Genomic DNA, 14,441 nt, shown 5'->3' with positions numbered 1-14,441 from the left:
GGCACATGTGGTTATAAAGATTTATTATGAGTCTGCGGAATAAGCCCTGTTAACGTGTACAGTAAATGTCCAAGCTTTCGACTTTGCAAGCATGGTAATAAAGTGAAACTACCATCCAGCTGGAGCACGAACCACAGTTAGTGCTCGCTGTTTATTTGTCCAGGGCACTGGAGTTGTACTCAGTACACCCAGTAAGTACATTACATATTGTGTGGAGTGGGCTGGAAAGTGTGGGTCAGAGCCTATTTTCAGGGGAAAAAGACTTAAAGAATTCAAGTGTCTCATGAAAGAGGAAAGTAGAAATGATACCCCAATACCTAAGGGTGCCTAAAGGAAAAATATCTAAGATGATGCTGCGGGGTTTAAGGCACCAGAGTGAAAATGTAACAGGGATTTATTTATTTGCATTCTCTTCCTTGGAAGTTCCCAAAGCATTTGTTTCATGCTGTTTCTGAATAGAAGGAACACCTGAGGTGGTGACACATCCAGCAAAGCACAAAGTCCAACCTGGAGGTGATGGGGATGGAGCCGCAAACCCTGTCCTGCGAGGAAAGCCTGGTATCTGCAGGTATCGTATGGTGGGGTCTAGGGAAAAGGAGGCTGGTGGGTTGTGGAGCTCTAAAGTCATCAGGGACCTTCCCGGGAAGTCATTTCCTAACAGAAACTGGGGGAGGCTCCGTGTGCTTTGAAATCCACATCATTATATTGCCCAATGGCTAATTGCATACGGTTCCATTTAACCTCCCGACGTTAAATCACAGCCGGAACTACATGGTCTGAGAGAACTACCTGGAAAGAAAATAAATGACATCTGCAATCCCCTGAACTTGGAACCCATCTCAGTTTACAATATTAGGTTTTTTTTTTAAGGATATTTAAACCAACATGCAGCAGTTAAACCCCATTTAGTTGGCTATTTACCTTCCAGTCTTCCTCTTTGCCTTTCCCCTAAGCCGTAGGTCTCATAAGCGAAAGAGAACCCACCTGACATATGGTGGGGTTTAATGCTGTGGAAGGTGTGGGACTTAAAAACCCCAACGTTTTGAAAGTGGACCCTCTCTGCTAAGCACAACTAGAACTTGCAGCCAAGACATGAATTAGAGCTTATAATGCTGCAGAGAGAATACCAAGGAATTAAAAGAAAAACATTTCAGCTTGAGTAGGAAAATTTTCTGTATTTCTTTTTACAGCCAACCATAACTTTCACGAGATGAGTTATGCTCTCTGTTATTGGCATGTTTTTCGAGTTAAATAAAAACTGTTTTCCAGGAGAGGCACTGGTGAATCTTGCTTCCCAAAATCACTCTTCATTCTCTCAGCCACGCTTTCTGCCCAGATCTATGGCTTTCATTCAGTTCTAAATAAAACAACCTCATCCCCTCTCTCCCTGAGGCTTAAGCATCTGCACTGGGACTGTAATAGTAATGTGGGGAGGAGAATCATAATTGTAATGTAGGGAGGGCTTAGTTTTATTGGTGTATTTGAGGTCCTCCAGTTTGTCAGTACGAAATTTGTCCTTGTTTTGAGATTAGAATCGCAGGTAGAGCAACAATCCTATACCTGCTGCTAGCTTCAAGGTTGCTTGCTTGCTTTGGGGAGGGCTGGGATGTGATAAAAAATAGGCCGCAAGAACCACATCAACGTACTGGTGCCTGTCCATTAAATGGGACAGGAGAATACCACCCCACAGCACTAGTAAATGTGCTCCCTTCAGCAGGCATCTAGTTGAGTTGCATGCAACTCAATGCTGCATCAACTGCCCCCCAGGAAAGCCAACTGACCATGTTGAAACCCTCACACAGCTTCATTTCACCCACAATCTGCTGTTTGTTGCCAAAACTCAGCCAGGAGGAAATACCAAGCAGAAGACACCAAGAAAGCGGTCTTGGGGAGCTCCAGATGGGATGGAGCCAAGTCTCACATTTAATGAGGGTGAAGGTAAAACAGCAATGAAACTCCAATGCCAAAAGCTATGCCCAGGAAGACATGCTCACATGGCCTCATACCAGAGGGTGAGATCCCATCCCCATAGAAGTCTACAGAAAACCCAAAGTGGACTTTAGATGTTTGCCCACCTTCTTACTCTGAAGCTCATGAATGGAGGTACCTCAACCCAAGCCCCTGACTGAAGATGGGATAACGCCTATTTCAAAGGTATGTAAAAAACAAACCAAGGCAAGATTTCAGTTCTCATTTGATCCCCATCGCCTTCATGCGGCCTCACAACAGCATTCACTACAACATGGAATCACATCTTGTACAACAGACACCAGCCACAGTCCAGGCCTTGGTATATTTTGTTAAACTACAACTCAACACAATGCTCCCACCGTGCTTATTCTGTCTGCCTTTGTAAGATGATGTTTGACTACAGAATACAGAAGATTTAAAGCTTTAAGAGCATCCCTGGAAGGGCACAGTGGTATTTCCTTACAGTCCTGTGGGTAGAAACAGTCTTTCTGCTAAAAGCTTTTTCATCAGCATAAACAGTTCCATCAAAACCAACATCTCCACAGGGAAAAACCCAACTTCAGCAACGATTTCCTTTATTTTATGAGAAGATATTTTTCAATGAAATATTTCACTTAAACATCACTGGAGTCCAAAATGTCTAAGCTTGAGCACCCAAATATTGCTCAGAAAATGGCAACTTTCTTATAGCATATGCAATTCTGAAGTTCTTGTGCCACCAAGCAGCATGTCTTGACTTTCCACTCAAATCTGGGGTGAAAGACATCAAAATGCAAAAATTCCCACTGGATGGAAGCAACACTGCTGATTCTATGATGAAATCCCAGGTTTTCCATTTTCCCTGTAAGCTGTTGTATATCTCACGCTCTGCCCAGGGCCATAGAATCATAGAATGGTTTGGGTTGGAAGGGACCTTCAAAGCTCATCCAGTCCAACCCCCCTGCAATGAGCAGGGGCATCTTCAACTAGATCCCATTGCCCAGAACCACATCTAGCCTGGCCTGGAATGCCTGCAGGGATGAGCGTCCGAGCCCTCAATGCTGGAGGTGTTACTTCAGACACACACCATGGTAGCTCACACTGCTTCTGGTCCACAGCCAGCTGAGATGGTCAACCCGAAGTCCAGAGAGCAGCAGCTCCTTCCCATACCCCTGGACCTGATGTTTCCCATGCATAATCCCTGACCTCTTATTAGCAACCAGCATCAGACAAGATGCCGAGTGGAACAAAACGTTGCTCTGGGCCAGAGCTACTTCTTTAATGCCACACAAAGGCAACAGCAGCAAAACCAAGAGAGAGGAAACCTTACCTGACCTCCGTAATGACTACACGTCCAGCAGAGATCCTCTCCAACCCATTGCCCAGCACAAAGCTCCAGTCATTCACAGGCATTGCTTAGCTCTTCCTGGAAAGGGAGAGATAGCAAAACAGTGAGAAACACAGAAGAATCTGGAACAAAATGGTCAGTTAGAGGGATAAACTCATCTGTTTGGGCTATGACTACTCCAGTGGTTTCAGCTCTCGTTCCAAAGCCAAGTGCTGGGATGAGCAGTTAATACCAGATGTTCAGCTGCTCCAGACACTCAAATGGATTTTGGACACGAGGAGAAAAAACATAGTCTATTAGAGAGCACAAGGCTGTGGTTAAAGCACTAGGGTAGGATGCAGCTCTTGTTTCATAACCCAGCCCTGGCACAGATTTCCTGCAGGCACACACACTGCATGTCTGCAGTCCCAGCCTGCTCCTCCGAGTGTTCAAATAGAGGTGTCTCCAAAGCAGGGACCAGCTCTGCAAACCTGCTCCATCCTGGACAACAGAGATGTGCATTTTTTAATACTCAGATAAATGAGGTTCTAAAGGTAACTACGAGCAGAGCTGAAACCTAGCTGGATGATAGAGCAGAAATCAGACCAGATCTTTTTTCACTCTTCAGTAGAAGTCACCCTCAACTCTGAACATCTCAAAGCACTCCAGCCCTCAGGCTCTGTAAGTACAGCCCTACTTATTCTGCTCCAGCGGAAGCTGAGCTGCTCTCATCATACCCCCAGTTTGGCTCAGTGATGGGGAGAGGACTCGGAGCAGAAGAAGAGGCCGGGAGCAAGTGCATCATAGAGCTCTGTGTCTTATTTGTGTCCCAAAAGGCCCCCAAAATAAAGGTTATACTTCAATACACCAATGCCAGCTTTAAGTACGTACATACATATACACACACACACACATATGAGATCCTGCTTGCAAACCAAGAGTAGATAGAATGCTGTTTTGAGTGAAATTCCAGTCTTATGGAGATCAACAGCAAATTAACCACTGATGTCAACAGACCATGGTCTCACCCTTAACACAAAGTGGGGAAAATCCAGTTTTAGTGCTGCAATGGGGTATCTAATAAAAGCCTACAAATACACAATGGGAGCAAAAAGACGACTGAGATGGTTTTGTCCATTAGCCCTAACGTAGGACTGAAGTTGGGAAATTGAAATATAAAGGCAGCTTTACCCAGAGCATCACTTCTCACTTGCCTTGCCAGACCTGCACTCCCTTGGACAGCCCTCTTTCCCCACTTGAATAGGAGAACCTCTCCAGTCTCTTCAGCACCAGCCCTCCAAGCTCAGTGGTATAAGCAGAAGCTACTTTTACACAGGCAGCCAAGCAGGGTGGTGGAAGCTGCCAGGAAGGAGGTTTCCTACCAGGCAGGACCACAGTGAGCCCCAATCCCACCTGCAGAGCTGGAGACATTCCTCCTCTGACACTGGGAAGGTCTGATTTCACATTGTCATCAACCAGCTGCCCCTGGGCTAATGAGTAACTGTGAATGAAATGGGCAAAGGAGAACAGGCAGAAGAAGCAGGAGGCCAGAGAAAGCTTCAGCTTCTCCATGAGCAAATTTAGGGAACTTGGATTTTGGGTGCCTATGTATTATTTTGCAACAGCATGGCTTCATTTTTAGAACACAGTCACTGAAAACTCTCTTTTTACTCTTTTTGCCAATAGCGTGAACTGCTGCAAGTCATAAACCAAGCATAAATACAGTGAATTAAGTCATCAGGGACCAGAAAGCAACCTAGAATGTTACCGGCACAGAGAATCAGAGGACCGTGGTGGGGGAGGGCTCATTTAACCTTCCTGATCTGAGGTGGGATCCAATACGCTCCATGGGTGCACTGGAGATCAAGCCCCTAAATCTGGGAGACGTGACCCCTGGAGTAGAGCCCCAGAGGACTTTACATGGGGAATCCAGCAGGATATTACCAACACCTTTGTTCCCACTGACATCTGCAGGCACAGCTCTTGCCTGGGCTGTGGGACACAGGCAGTGACACAGGGGCCAGGAGGCAGCAATAAACCAAAGCAGATTAACCCCTGGGGCAGGCACAGAGCAGGGCTTACCCTGCACTAATAGGGTAAGAAGCTGCTGATGGGCACCAGACCTTGAAGCAAAGCTGTAGGCCAAGTTCAACCAGCCAGGAGATGGCAGAGCTCAGCTCTGCTCTGAACCTGGGGAGTCCAAAACCACTTCTTCCCCTTCATGCAGGGCCTTAAAGCAATGCAGAACTGACATAAAACCTAAAACAAACCAGCATCTCTTTACTGGAGAGCAAACAGAAACACAAGGAGGACCAGGAGCTGCTGTCCCCAGGTACATTCAAACCAATACAAACACTGTTAGGGCTTTTTGAGACACCTTCCATCACCTTCCAAACTTTTATTACAAGTAGGGTGCTGAGGCGCTGGCACAGGGTGCCCAGAGAAGCTGTGGCTGCCCCATCCCTGGTAGTGTTCAACGCCAGGTTGGACACAGGGGCTTGGAGCAAGCTGCTCCAGTGGAAGGGGTCCCTGCCCGTGGCAGGGCCTGGGGCTGGAGGAGCTTTAAGGCCCCTTCTAATTCCAATGATTTACCCTACAATTCTATAAAGCATTCCACAGAAACCAGCAGCCTGTGCAGGCACATCCACGCTCAGGGGCAAGTGAAATTGATTCTCACACGGAGGACGAGCAACAGGACTTCACTGGGTCCTGACAACCCATTCCTCCTGACCTCGACAGCCTTTTCCTCCTGGAAAGGCAACTGAGCAGCTCCTGGTCTGCACATGGCAGGGAGGAGCGCCTGTGATGGTCACCAGAGCTGTCAGCAGCACAGGCACATCATAAATCAATCAACCCACCCCATGGGAACAATGTGCTGGGGCTGTATCTGCACCTTAACCACAACCTGGGTGCGAACCCTGAGGACAGGCAGCTGCCACAACAGCCCGGGCCCCCCCAGGGGGAAAAGCAGAGGGGATGTGTCAGGGATGGGAATATTCCAGAGTCCACACTAACCATTTCTTGCCCAATTCCCCCGGACTCGGAGCTCTCCGACACGGCAGCACTCAGCAGCAATGCAATAAACAGCATCGGCACGGGCTGGGCTTCTTTGGTAGCTGCGCTTTACAGCCTGCCTGAGGTTGGAAGAGCCGATTTGGAAGGGCAGAAAAGGGAAGATTATAGTTATTGTGCTGAAGAGAGACCATCCTGCCTGGCAGCACAGGCAGCTGATGGATGGGAGAGGTTTATTTGCTATGAAAGTAAGTACTGAGGGTTTCCAGCCTGGCTGCCCGGAGGAATGAGGTTTGTGTGATCTCCACAGTGTACATCTCCCCACCAAACCTGGCAGCTCTCCCCATGGCCTTTCAGTCTGTGGCTCAGCTCTGGCCAGACAGAAGGAGAATTCGAGCTCAACAAATTAGGGGGGAATAAAATGAAACCCAGCAATTGTCCAAAGAAAGACTGCATTAGTGCTCCTGCTAAAAGAAGGGATGAACAGGGCTGGAGCACCTCCTGTATGGAGCCAGGCTGAGAACACTGGGGCTGTTCAGCCTGGAGAAGAGAAGCTGCGTGGAGACCTCAGAGCAGCTTCCAGTGTCTGAAGGGGGCTATAGGGATGCTGGGGAGGGACTCTTCATTAGGGACTGTAGTGACAGGACAAGGGGTAACAGGTTAAAACTGAAACAGGGGAAGTTTAGATTGGATATAAGGCAGAAGCTCTTCCTTGTGAGAGTGCTGAGGCGCTGTCACAGGGTGACCAGAGAAGCTGTGGCTGCCCCATCCCTGGCAGTGTTCAAGGGCAGGTTGGACACAGGGGCTTGGAGCAAGCTGCTCTAGTGGAAGGTGTTGGAGCTGGAGGAGCTTTAAGGTCCCTTCCAACACAAACCAGGCTGGGATTCTATGAAGCTCCATCCCAGATGCTCACACACATCCCAGACAGCCAACAGCATCCACACCATTCCCCTTCACCCCAGCACACCCTGCTGCTTGCTGAGCTACCACAGGGGTTTGCTGGAGGGAGAGGAAAAACAATTTCTCCCCCTCATCCCCCCAGATCACAGATGCCCATGAAAAGGGATTTCCTTGGTCCTGCTGCCCCAAGCACAGTGCTATCCATGTGCCCACCTCCTCCAGGCAGCAGTCAGGCCACAGCATCCACCAGGCAGGGAGCAGAGAGGCTGTGCTTTGTGACAAGGCTTTCTTTCCCCCCAAATCCTGGAGCTGGGATTCACAATGCAGTGTAGAGCTGAGCTGTGGGAACCAGCACCTCTACACATGTGTGTAATTGCACAAGGCTCCAGGCTTCAAGGGAATATTGCCTGCTAAAACAACCCCCATCACACTGCACAGCAGCGCATTTGGGAGCCGGGTCCCCTATAGACCCCAGGGCAGCTTCTAAAAACCTCAGTGCAAGTCCCTGCTCCTTGTTTATAGAAAGAAAACACCCAGCCCTCAGGTCCACAGCATCACTGCTTGGTAATGAGAGCAAGCCTGAGCTGTGCGGTGCAGTAGCATCTCCAGCACAGGTGACAGATAAAGACTCAGCAGCAGCATCCCAGCACTGATGCTCTGTGCACTCCCCACATCCCTGCCATGAGCCCCTGTTTCCCCCTTTCCCCCACCAGCAACCACCCAGTGCTGGAGCAGAGGGGACCATGTTATCAGGGACAACTTCAGCTCTGTAAGAAGAGCCTGAAGCCTCCCTGTGCTGAAAAGCTGCCTGTTTGCTGTGGGAAACACAGAGCGGGAGAGTCCAGCACCTTCAGTCCAACCTGGACTAGCACATAAAGCACTGGGGGTTCACTGAACCCCTGCCTATTCCCCAGCACAGGAGCCAGCTCCTCCCAGCACAAAGCAACACCAGCGCCCACTGCACAGGGCAGCTGCAGCCGCCCCTTCTATCAAGCTCTTCAGCACTGCTTTTGGAGGCAAGACGAGCTCCCATGGAGGCATCACGATGACTTCGCTCCTCTCAACCATCATCACTCACTCAGTGCTTCACCAAAACGCTGTGCTCAGGATTCCTCCTTTACCTGCTTCTCCTTTCTCCCACCTCTTCACATCTTACCTTTGCTCAGGCTCTGCTTCAGCACCATCCTCTCCAAAACCTCTCCTCCTGCTTAAGCCACCACTGCCTCCAGCAGCCTCTGCTCCTGGCTTTGGAGCTCCAGCCCTCAGCATGCCTCATTTGAGGAATCATGCAGCATTTTCCACAAGCACAAGTCAGCTCAGCCCAGGCAGGAGCCCAGCCAGCCCTCGGGAAGGACAAACAGCAGCACAGCACCAACAACAAGCAGGGAGCATCCAGGGGAGGGCTTAAATAGGCTGCAAGGTGTGGATTAGGTGCAGGTGTGCTGAGTGCAGGGATTAACCCCTTCTGGTGCTTAGGTGTGTGCCCAGGGCAGGGGTATGAGTGTGAGCCTTTCCCTAAACCCAGCCTGGGCATTAGGGGCTGATGAAGTCAGGCTCGGTCCAGATAAGGTGTGAACAGCCTTGATGCAGTCTGTAACCTCAGGTGTTAATGTGCTCCAAGCCATGCTCAACACAAACCCAGGCAGTTGGGAACCTTCTGCTGACTTATTCCATCCCCATTGAAACCGATTGAGTATTTGGGGGTTAAAGAAATCACTTGGGGGGGGGGGGGGGGGGCACACCACATCTAAAGTTGGGGAACACACTGGATTTTGTTCTTTTAAACTTTCCTTCTTAGTTTCCTCCAGGCTGTTGACTTTACCTCTTAGATCCTGAGGGTGTGCTTGTGCTTGCAGGGGCAGGGGTATGTGGAGTAAATATATGGGAAAATATATATATATATACATATATATATGGAGCAAGGCTGCTATGGGATGTGTTACAGCCACACGGGGGTACAGGGACACGGGGTGGTGGCTGCCAGTCCTTCCCCATCACTGCCCAGCCACTTTGGGTGGCCTTGGAGATGCAGGGGATGAAGGTGCCACCACACACCTTTACAAGGACAAGGGCAAAGCCTCCTGGATGCAGGGAGCCTGCTGCAGTGCATGGGGACAGGGTCACATCCCAGACCTGCAGCCATCCCACCCTGGTCAAAGCCAACCTGGCTCCTTCATACATCCTATAACGTAATCCCTCACTTTCCTGGTTTTGCCACCTGTGTGCTGGGCTGCACCAGAGGGATGTGGAGCTGCTGGAGCGAGGCCAGAGGAGGCCATGGAGATGCTGCGAGGGCTGGAGCAGCTCTGCTCTGGAGCCAGGCTGAGAGAGCTGGGCTGGGGCAGCCTGGAGAAGAGAAGGCTCCTGAAGGGGAGACCTGAGAGCAGCTCCAGTGCCTGAAGGGGCTGCAGGAAAGCTGGAGAGGGGCTTGGGACAAGGGATGTAGGGACAGGCCAAGGGGAATGGCTTGAACCTGCCCGAGGGGAGACTGAGCTGAGCTCTTAGGCAGAAGCTCTTCCCTGTGAGGGTGCTGAGGCGCTGGCACAGGGTGCCCAGAGAAGCTGTGGCTGCCCCATCCCTGGCAGTGTTCAAGGTCAGGTTGGACACAGGGGCTTGGAGCAAGCTGCTCCAGTGGAAGGGGTCCCTGCCCATGGGAGCAGGGGTTGGAGCTGGAGGAGCTTCAAGGTCCCTTCCAACCCAAACCAGGCTGGGATGCTCTGATTCCATGAATTCCACCTCTCAGCAGGGGGGCAGCAGTTACTCCATGTAGCAAAACAGACACCCATCTCCTCATGGAAAATCATCTGTTTGTAGACATTTTCCTCCCCTTCCCCTGCTCTCTGTTGGTGACCACCCATCGCTAAGGTTTAGCTCTCGCCGACCGCCCACTGATGAGTTTTCCAATCCAGCTTCCAGCTCGGAAGATCCGCCCCCAGCACCCGCCCGTTCGGGAGCTCCGTGTTTGTGTTTTCCTGGTCTGGGCGCGTGTTTGTTCTTCTTCACCTTGATTCCTGAGGAGTCAAACGTCTGCCGCGGGGGTCACGCTGGAAGGAAATGGCAATCCCAGATGAAGATGCTGCCCTGCCCCTTCACAGTCAAGACCCTGCTGTAACCTGGGTTTCCTCTGCAGCGTTGAAATGGGTGATACTCAAAAGCAAAGCAAAGCCGGGAGGAAAGTCGAGGCCCACCAAGCAATGAACAGGAGCCTAGTGCCAACGCACAGCTCCCCGCTTAGCTCCATGGCACGCATGCGAACACATCAATAAGTGAGAAACCTGGAGTCCCCCCCTTCTCACCTTGCCATCTTCCACGGTTATTTGGGATGTAACCAGCCGAGGGCTCCATACAAGCAGAGGATGATGATGATGACGGTGTCCTTCTATGTGGTTTTTCCTCCTTTTCCCCCTTTCCACACACCTGGCAAGGACTTTTCCCGTGGTCCGAGGCACGGGGAGGCTTTTCCCACAGTTAATGAAAGGTTCCTGTTTGCCCCTCGCCGCCTTTGAAGCCCAACCTCCCCCCAGCAGCCCCAGGAATTTGCTGGTGATTTACGACTATTTGGACAAGTGGTGAGCAGAGAGGGGCTGGGGGCAGCCAAAGGGGGGCCGGGGTCCCCCCGCCTGCGGGCACATCTCTGACTGCATGGTTTGGGTGCGATGGTTGATGTGTTTGCTGCTGGTGAGGCAACGCAGGTGCCTGGACAGGTTGGAAGGGTGAGAAGGTGAGCACGGGTTGTCATCAGCACTGGAGCAGCAGCCTTCATCCCTGTGGTGCATGCAGTGATGCAGGGCAGCAGAGCACACCCGGGAGAGCTGAAGATCAGGAGGATTGAAACAAAATAAAGTATAAATCACATGGGCAAAATCCATGCTTGTCATCCTCAATTATTCCCAGAATTTCCTGCCTTCAGGAGTATCCCTGCGCCTGAAGGCAGGAGTTCACCCATCATCCCACAGCTCCAGGAGTGGGAAATCCAGGGGGAAGATGGACATCATGAGAACAGCTCCCAAACCACTGGAAGCAAATTGCTTTGTCTTTGCAAGCACTGGAGGAATCTGATCAAACTGCAAGGACTTGTGAGCTGTCCCTCAGCCCATCCGTCCTCAGCAGGCTCCTGGCAAGCCCCTTCCTGACCTTTTCTGGCCCTTCTCTTGCCTCACCCTTGTAGGATCCAGCAACTCCCATCCTCCAGCGCTGATCAAGCATCACAGCTCAGGTGCTGGTTTATGAGTGTCCTGAGCATGAGTCCTACAGAGGTGCTTGCTATGGGGATGCTGTGGACATGCACATCAGCCTGCTGCCACGACTGAACATGTCTATAAACCATGGCTTGGAGCCTCCAAAAGATAAGAACCAAGCTGTTCTGGCAACATCCAGGTTCACTTTTCAGTTTTAGCCTCAATTTCTGCCCCAGTTAAGCCCATATATTTCATTTCTCCCTTTATGCACCGTGCTGGAGCCGTCAAAAGCCCCTCAGCATCTCCTACACCTCCCGTGGTCCCTCAGCTGGGTACCACCAGGATGAGGATGCTGCTGCTCCCGGCTCCGGTCCCTCCCGCACGGCTTCTCCAAAGCTTCACTTCTGTTTGCTAATATATTTTAAATCCTCGGATTTCCAGCGGTTCTGAGATGGACTCTGTGACCATCTCCTAATCCTCACCAGCTTTAATGCCCCACTTTGGAATACGCTTTACAGGAGATTAAAGTTTACTTTATCTCATACGTTTAAAATCCCAATGCCAGAGTAAGACCAAACTTGCAGGGACCACAGGGGATGCTGCAGCCTGGGGAGCTTCTGCTCCTGGTCCCTATCTCTGGCTCTTCATCAGCATCTCCAGTGGGATGCAGGGTCTGAGCATCCGCTGTGTACATTGCACCCCAAGAGATGTTATGGTATTTCCAGCACTTTTCTCTGGGAGGGAAAACTCAGATTAGGAAAAGGCTCTTTTCTGTCAGGGTTAAGAATGTGTTTTCCTTTTTCTCTCCTTTTAGCAGACATAGCACAGTGCTTTTAGGGGGAGCTGGGTTGTATTTGGGGTTGATTTGCGTTTAGGGAGGAATTTCAAACAGTTGAGCTCCTGAGCCTGCACAAGAGAGGAAGTTGAGCCTTCACGACCCCCAGGACCCCTGTCATTGCCCACCTCCCCCAGCAGTTTTGAGCCCTTTTTGTCCATTTACTGAACCAGAGCATCTTTAAATTCCTCCTCTGTTGGAGCAAGTCCAGAGGAGGCCACGAGGATGCTCAGGGGCTGCAGCACCTCCTGTATGGAGACAGGCTGAGAACACTGGGGCTGTTCAGCCTGGAGAAGAGAAGCTGCGTGGAGACCTCAGAGCAGCTTCCAGTGTCTGAAGGGGGCTACAAGGATGCTGGGGAGGGACTCTTCATTAGAGACTGTAGTGATAGGACAAGGGGTGATGGGTTCAGACTGAAACAGGGGAAGTTCAGGTTGGAGATAAGGCAGAAGCTCTTCCCTGTGAGGGTGCTGAGGCGCTGGCACAGGGTGCCCAGAGAAGCTGTGGCTGCCCCATCCCTGGCAGTGTTCAAGGCCAGGTTGGACACAGGGGCTTGGAGCAAGCTGCTCCAGTGGAAGGGGTCCCTGCCCGTGGCAGGGGTTGCAGCTGGAGGAGCTTTAAGGTCCCTTCCAACCCAAACCAGGCTGGGGTTCTGTGAAATACCAGTTCATTCTAGGTTTGTGAGAGCACAGAGGTGGGCAGACAAGGGAGATGCTCTTGCCTTCACTGAAGGCACATGATGAGGGAGCACAGCCCTTGTTGCACACCGCATGGTCACAGAGCAGACAAGGGTATGCTCCCTGATTTCAGAGAGGGAGCGGGTGCTGCTGGTGCGAGGCGGGCAGCGTGTCCCCGCTCCCACTCTGCATGCCCAGCTTCCCCTCTCCTCCTCCTTCTCTCTTTTCTCTTTTCATAAGTAAACAGATTATCTGCAACTGCTGCATCCTGAGAAAGAAAAGAAAGAAATCCTCTCTACATCCCCCTTCTTTCCTTCAAATAAAAGAAAATATGATATTGGAGTTTTGCACTAAAATTATTGTAATATTCTTTTTTTTACAAGCGCCTTTAAAGTTCATCTTTACGGTTCCGATATTGAAACCATTGCAAAGGAATTGTTTGGGGGGATTATTTGACTTTTTATTAAAAAAATCAAAACCAGGTGGGTTCCTCGTCATCTGCACTTAAGTTTTTAATAAAAAGTAAAAGTTCTGGCACATCACTGCCTTTTTTTTTTCCTTTTTTTTTTTTTCATTTTCATTCTCTCTTTGGCCAAAGATAGGACACATCTTTTTCGCTTTTGTGCTGAGCAATAGGATTCAGAGAGCGCATACCTATGGGGTTGGATGTACAGGGAAAGCCTGAGTTCATCACCCCAAGATTTGTTAGCTGGGTCTCCAAAGGAAGCTCAGCTTTTGCAATCACACTGCCTGCAATTCCCCTGCCCCACGTAACTCCTGGACCTTTTGGTGCAAGAGAACAAGGCGGAGGAGCTGACGTCTGAGATGTACGATGTGCTTCGGAGGAGCTGAAGAGGGATAGAACCACGGTGCACTGGGAGCTGAGCCCTAGACACCAGAGAGGCTACAAAGGAGGTGACTCACCGTCATGCAGGCCAGGCTTTTAGGAGATGGAGCTGGGGACCTGGGATGCAGAAGGACCAGGTTGCAGCCCCTGTAGCTCCCGGCCATTGGGCATTGTGGCTGTTGGAGCTTTGTCACAGAGCTATGGGCAGGCTTATGGCACAGAGATCTGCTGAGGGCACCTGAAACACCCGAAATGCCTCCAGCCCAACAAGCACGTGGAAGGTGTCTGGAGGAAGGGGATCACAGGCACCCACCTTGCTCCTGCACCGGTTTCCAAGGGCATGGTGGTGTAGATGCTGCATCACTGTCCCCATCCCTCTGCCCACAGGGCTTCGGGGCAGCTGGGGATCTCAGGACATTGCCATGAGAAAGTGGGCTCCCCCTTAACACCCACCCAGCATAGAATCATGGAATGGTTTGTGTGGGAAGGGACATTAAAGTTCATCCAGTTCCCCGGGGGGAGGGACCCCTTCCATAGAGCAGCTTGCTCCAAGCCCCTGTGTCCAACCTGGCCTTGAACACTGCCAGGGATGGGGCAGCCACAGCTTCTCTGGGCACCCTGTGCCAGCGCCTCAGCACCCTCACAGGGAAGAGCTTCTGCCTTACATCCAACCTAAATCTCTCCTGTTTAACAGAATCTCCCCCGTTCTATAGAG

Source organism: Pezoporus flaviventris, unplaced genomic scaffold (assembly GCF_033815535.1).
Source record: "Pezoporus flaviventris isolate CSIRO_AGI_PZ_B2104156 unplaced genomic scaffold, CSIRO_AGI_Pfla_v1 ptg000031l, whole genome shotgun sequence".
NCBI lineage: Eukaryota > Metazoa > Chordata > Aves > Psittaciformes > Psittacidae > Pezoporus > Pezoporus flaviventris.
This window is presented reverse-complemented; position numbering follows the sequence as displayed.